General features: G+C 46.8%; 1 protein-coding gene across 4 annotated transcripts in view; it reads right to left on the reverse strand.

Annotated features, from left to right (window-relative positions):
• The window catches only part of plekhg4 (pleckstrin homology and RhoGEF domain containing G4), a 202050-nt gene that overhangs the window by 165447 nt on the left and 29103 nt on the right, over window positions 1-7500 (reverse strand). The window lies entirely within an intron of this gene.

The raw sequence follows: 7500 nt of genomic DNA on the forward strand, positions 1-7500 counted from the left end.
ATGGGGCTCAGTAAGATATGAGTCAGATTAAATGTTTTATTTATTTAACCTTTATTTAACTAGGCAAGTCAGTTAAGAACAAATTCTTATTTTCAATGACGGCCAAACCCAAACCCAAACCCGGACGACGCTGGTCCAAATGTAAAATATACTGAACTAAAATATAGACCCAACATGGAACAATTTCAAGTTATTACTGAGTTACAGTTCATTTACCGTAACACCCTGTATATAGCCTCCACATTGACTCTGTACCGTAACACCCTGTATATAGCCTCCACATTGACTCTGTACCGGTACCCCCTGTATATAGCCTCCACATTGACTCTGTACCGTAACACCCTGTATATAGCCTCCACATTGACTCTGTACCGGTACCCCCTGTATATAGCCTCCACATTGACTCTGTAACGGTACCCCCTGTATATAGCCTCCACATTGACTCTGTACCGTAACACCCTGTATATAGCCTCCACATTGACTCTGTACCGGTACCCCCTGTATATAGCCTCCACATTGACTCTGTAGCGGTATCCCCGGTATATAGCCTCCACATTGACTCTGTACCGGTACCCCCTGTATATAGCCTCCACATTGACTCTGTACTGGTACCCCCTGTATATAGCCTCCACATTGACTCTGTACCGGTACCCCCTGTATATAGCCTCCACATTGACTCTGTACCGGTACCCCCGGTATATAGCCTCCACATTGACTCTGTACCGTAACACCCTGTATATAGCCTCCACATTGACTCTGTACCGGTACCACCTGTATATAGCCTCCACATTGACTCTGTACCGGTACCACCTGTATATAGCCTCCACATTGACTCTGTACCGTAACACCCTGTATATAGCCTCCACATTGACTCTGTACCGTAACACCCTGTATATAGCCTCCACATTGACTCTGTACCGTAACACCCTGTATATAGCCTCCACATTGACTCTGTACCGTAACACCCTGTATATAGCCTCCACATTGACTCTGTACCGTAACACCCTGTATTGAGCCTCCACATTGACTCTGTACCGTAACACCCTGTATATAGCCTCCACATGGACTCTGTACCGTAACACCCTGTATATAGCCTCCACATGGACTCTGTACCGTAACACCCTGTATATAGCCTCCACATGGACTCTGTACCGTAACACCCTGTATATAGCCTCCACATTGACTCTGTACCGTAACACCCTGTATATAGCCTCCACATTGACTCTGTACCGGTACCCCCTGTATATAGCCTCCACATTGACTCTGTACCGGTACCCCCTGTATATAGCCTCCACATTGACTCTGTACCGTAATACCCTGTATATAGCCTCCACATTGACTCTGTACCGTAATACCCTGTATATAGCCTCCACATTGACTCTGTACCGTAATACCCTGTATATAGCCTCCACATTGACTCTGTACCGGTACCCCCTGTATATAGCCTCCACATTGACTCTGTACCGTAACACCCTGTATATAGCCTCCACATTGACTCTGTACCGGTACCCCCTGTATATAGCCTCCACATTGACTCTGTACCGTAACCCCCTGTATATAGCCTCCACATTGACTCTGTACCGTAATACCCTGTATATAGCCTCCACATTGACTCTGTACCGTAACACCCTGTATATAGCCTCCACATTGACTCTGTACCGGTACCCCCTGTATATAGCCTCCACATTGACTCTGTACCGTAACACCCTGTATATAGCCTCCACATTGACTCTGTACCGTAACACCCTGTATATAGCCTCCACATTGACTCTGTACCGGTACCCCCTGTATATAGCCTCCACATTGACTCTGTACCGGTACCACCTGTATATAGCCTCCACATTGACTCTGTACCGGTACCACCTGTATATAGCCTCCACATTGACTCTGTACCGTAACACCCTGTATATAGCCTCCACATTGACTCTGTACCGTAACACCCTGTATATAGCCTCCACATTGACTCTGTACCGTAACACCCTGTATATAGCCTCCACATTGACTCTGTACCGTAACACCCTGTATATAGCCTCCACATTGACTCTGTACCGTAACACCCTGTATTGAGCCTCCACATTGACTCTGTATCGTAACACCCTGTATATAGCCTCCACATGGACTCTGTACCGTAACACCCTGTATATAGCCTCCACATGGACTCTGTACCGTAACACCCTGTATATAGCCTCCACATGGACTCTGTACCGTAACACCCTGTATATAGCCTCCACATTGACTCTGTACCGTAACACCCTGTATATAGCCTCCACATTGACTCTGTACCGGTACCCCCTGTATATAGCCTCCACATTGACTCTGTACCGGTACCCCCTGTATATAGCCTCCACATTGACTCTGTACCGTAATACCCTGTATATAGCCTCCACATTGACTCTGTACCGTAATACCCTGTATATAGCCTCCACATTGACTCTGTACCGTAATACCCTGTATATAGCCTCCACATTGACTCTGTACCGGTACCCCCTGTATATAGCCTCCACATTGACTCTGTACCGTAACACCCTGTATATAGCCTCCACATTGACTCTGTACCGGTACCCCCTGTATATAGCCTCCACATTGACTCTGTACCGTAACCCCCTGTATATAGCCTCCACATTGACTCTGTACCGTAATACCCTGTATATAGCCTCCACATTGACTCTGTACCGTAACACCCTGTATATAGCCTCCACATTGACTCTGTACCGGTACCCCCTGTATATAGCCTCCACATTGACTCTGTACCGTAACACCCTGTATATAGCCTCCACATTGACTCTGTACCGTAACACCCTGTATATAGCCTCCACATTGACTCTGTACCGGTACCCCCTGTATATAGCCTCCACATTGACTCTGTACCGTAACACCCTGTATATAGCCTCCACATTGACTCTGTACCGTAACACCCTGTATATAGCCTCCACATGGACTCTGTACCGTAACACCCTGTATATAGCCTCCACATTGACTCTGTACCGTAATACCCTGTATATAGCCTCCACATTGACTCTGTACCGTAACACCCTGTATATAGCCTCCACATTGACTCTGTACCGTAATACCCTGTATATAGCCTCCACATTGACTCTGTACCGGTACCCCCTGTATATAGCCTCCACATTGACTCTGTACCGTAACACCCTGTATATAGCCTCCACATTGACTCTGTACCGTAACACCCTGTATATAGCCTCCACATTGACTCTGTACCGGTACCCCCTGTATATAGCCTCCACATTGACTCTGTACCGTAATACCCTGTATATAGCCTCCACATTGACTCTGTACCGTAATACCCTGTATATAGCCTCCACATTGACTCTGTACCGTAACACCCTGTATATAGCCTCCACATTGACTCTGTACCGTAACACCCTGTATATAGCCTCCACATTGACTCTGTACCGGTACCCCCTGTATATAGCCTCCACATTGACTCTGTACCGTAATACCCTGTATATAGCCTCCACATTGACTCTGTACCGTAATACCCTGTATATAGCCTCCACATTGACTCTGTACCGTAATACCCTGTATATAGCCTCCACATTGACTCTGTACCGGTACCCCCTGTATATAGCCTCCACATTGACTCTGTACCGTAATACCCTGTATATAGCCTCCACATTGACTCTGTACCGTAATACCCTGTATATAGCCTCCACATTGACTCTGTACCGTAATACCCTGTATATAGCCTCCACATTGACTCTGTACCGGTACCCCCTGTATATAGCCTCCACATTGACTCTGTACCGTAACACCCTGTATATAGCCTCCACATTGACTCTGTACCGTAACACCCTGTATATAGCCTCCACATTGACTCTGTACCGGTACCCCCTGTATATAGCCTCCACATTGACTCTGTACCGTAACACCCTGTATATAGCCTCCACATTGACTCTGTACCGTAACACCCTGTATATAGCCTCCACATTGACTCTGTACCGTAACACCCTGTATATAGCCTCCACATTGACTCTGTACCGTAACACCCTGTATATAGCCTCCACATGGACTCTGTACCGTAACACCCTGTATATAGCCTCCACATTGACTCTGTACCGTAATACCCTGTATATAGCCTCCACATTGACTCGTCCGTCACCCGGCCCCCTGACCGACCGGACCCCCTGTATATAGCCTCCACATTGACTCTGTACCGTAATACCCTGTATATAGCCTCCACATTGACTCTGTACCGGTACCCCCTGTATATAGCCTCCACATTGACTCTGTACCGTAACACCCTGTATATAGCCTCCACATTGACTCTGTACCGTAACACCCTGTATATAGCCTCCACATTGACTCTGTACCGGTACCCCCTGTATATAGCCTCCACATTGACTCTGTACCGTAATACCCTGTATATAGCCTCCACATTGACTCTGTACCGTAATACCCTGTATATAGCCTCCACATTGACTCTGTACCGTAATACCCTGTATATAGCCTCCACATTGTTATTTTACTGCTGCTCTTTAATTATTGGTTCTTTTTCTATTTAAATATTTTTTTTGTTTTTGTTTTTTACTTCAGTTTATTTTAGTAAATACTTTAACACTTATTTTTCTTAAAATTGCATTGTTGGTTAAGTGCTCGTAAGTAAGCATTTCACTGTAATGTCTACACCTGTTGTACTCAGCGCATGTGACAAATAACATTTGAAGTCAATTGAAATAAATTAATTAGGTCCTAATCTATGGATTTCACATGACTGGGCAGGGGTGCAGCCATGGGTGGGCCTTAGAGGGCATAGGTCCACCCACTGCCAGGCCCAGCCAATCAGAATGAGTTTTCCCCACAGAGGGGCTTTACAACAGACAGAAATCCAACTTGACAGGACATCAAATCATGTCCACCAACTGACTATCAAAGCAGCCATTGTGGTCAAATCAATCAGTGAACAATGCATCAAAGACAAAGACTGTGGCCGGGCCAGAATAGGCCCACTACTGGTGTAAAGTAGTGCACTATGAAGGGAATAGGGTGCCATTTGGGACACAAACGAGGTGTCAGGTCCTTAGACCCAGTAATAACATGATGTTATCTGGAAACATTGTGTGTTGGGGAGGAGGGGGTCCGTGGGACCAGGAGGTCTGGTGAGGGGCTTCATTAGGGGACGGACCTCTGTGGCTGAGGGCGATAACCCTGCTCCTCTGTCATTGTTAGCAGTGACCTGGAATGGAAGGAACAACATACGTGTCCTAGAACCCTCACAACATCAGACAGAGCACAGCACAGGCAGGTCACGTTTTTGACTGCACTGGGCCTTTAATGAATGAGACTAACAGTGTGGGGCAAGAGAAGGCAATTTGATGTCACTTTGTACAAGTTTTGACTGCTTGTTATCAATTCTTTTAGTTTTTTGGTGTGAGCGAATGTTTGCTGTTTTAGAACAGTTCTAGAACCCTCACAACATCAGACAGAGCACTCAGAGATTCTAGAACCCTCACAACATCAGACAGACAGAGCACTCAGTTCTAGAACCCTCACAACATCAGACAGACAGAGCACTCAATTCTAGAACCCTCACAACATCAGACAGACAGAGCACTCAGTTCTAGAACCCTCACAACATCAGACAGACAGAGCACTCAGTCCTAGAACTCTCACAACATCAGACAGACAGAGCACTCAGTTCTAGAACCCTCACAACATCAGACAGACAGAGCACTCAGTTCTAGACACCTCACAACATCAGACAGAGCACTCAGAGATTCCAGAACCCTCACAACATCAGACAGACAGAGCACTCAGTTCTAGACACCTCACAACATCAGACAGAGCACTCAGAGATTCTAGAACCCTCACAACATCAGACAGACAGAGCACTCAGTTCTAGAACCCTCACAACATCAGACAGACAGACCACTCAATTCTAGAACCCTCACAACATCAGACAGACAGAGCACTCAGTCCTAGAACTCTCACAACATCAGACAGACAGAGCACTCAGTTCTAGAACCCTCACAACATCAGACAGACAGAGCACTCAGTTATAGAACCCTCACAACATCAGACAGACAGAGCACTCAGTTCTAGACACCTTACAACATCAGACAGAGCACTCAGAGATTCCAGAACCCTCACAACATCAGACAGACAGAGCACTCAGTTCTAGAACCCTCACAACATCAGACAGACAGAGCACTCAATTCTAGAACCCTCACAACATCAGACAGACAGAGCACTCAGTTCTAGAACCCTCACAACGTCAAACAGACAGAGCACTCAGTTCTAGAACCCTCACAACATGAGACAGACAGAGCACTCAGTTCTAGAACCCTCACATCAGACAGGCAGAGCACTCAGTTCTAGAACCCCCACAACATCAGACAGACAGAGCACTCAGTTCTAGAACCCTCACAACATCAGACAGACAGAGCACTCAGTTCTAATACCCTCACAACATCAGACAGACAGACAGAGCACTCAGTTCTAGAACCCTCACAACATCAGACAGGCAGAGCAATCAGTTCTAGAACCCTCACAACATCAGACAGACAGAGCACTCAGTTCTAGAACCCTCACAACATCAGAGAGACAGACAGAGCACTCGGTTCTAGAACCCTCACAAATCAGACAGACAGACAGAGCACTCAGTTCTAGAACCCCCACAACATCAGACAGACAGAGCACTCGGTTCTAGAACCCTCACAACATCAGACAGACAGACAGAGCACTCGGTTCTAGAACCCTCACAACATCAGACAGACAGAGCACTCGGTTCTAGAACCCTCACAACATCAGACGGGCAGACAGAGCACTCGGTTCTAGAACCCTCACAACATCAGACAAACAGAGCACTCAGTTCTAGAACCCCCACAACATCAGACAGAGCACTCAGTTCTAGAACCCCCACAACATCAGACAGAGCACTCAGTTCTAGAACCCCCACAACATCAGACAGAGCACTCAGAGGTTCTAGAACCCTCACAACATCAGACAGAGCACTCAGAGGTTCTAGAACCACCACAACATCAGACAGAGCCCTCAGAGGTTCTAGAACCCCCCACAACATCAGACAGAGCACTCAGAGGTTCTAGAACCCTCACAACATCAGACAGAGCACTCAGAGGTTCTAGAACCCTCACAACATCAGACAGAGCACTCAGAGGTTCTAGAACCCTCACAACATCAGACAGAGCACTCAGAGGTTCTAGAACCCTCACAACATCAGACAGAGCACTCAGAGGTTCTAGAACCCTCACAACATCAGACAGAGCACTCAGAGGTTGTAGAACCCTCACAACATCAGACAGAGCACTCAGAGGTTCTAGAACCCTCACAACATCAGACAGAGCACTCAGAGGTTCTAGAACCCTCACAACATCAGACAGAGCTGAGTTGTTCCTTTCACCAGGACCTTAAGACTGCTGTCTGTCTGTCTGTCTGTCTGTCTGTCTGTCTGTCTGTCTGTCTGTCTGTCTGTCTGTCTGTCTGTCTGTCTGTCTCGCCTGTCTGCCTCGTCTGTCTCGCCTG

This window comes from Salmo salar, chromosome 26 (assembly GCF_965601325.2).
Source record: "Salmo salar chromosome 26, fSalSal1, whole genome shotgun sequence".
In the NCBI taxonomy this organism is placed as follows: domain Eukaryota; kingdom Metazoa; phylum Chordata; class Actinopteri; order Salmoniformes; family Salmonidae; genus Salmo; species Salmo salar.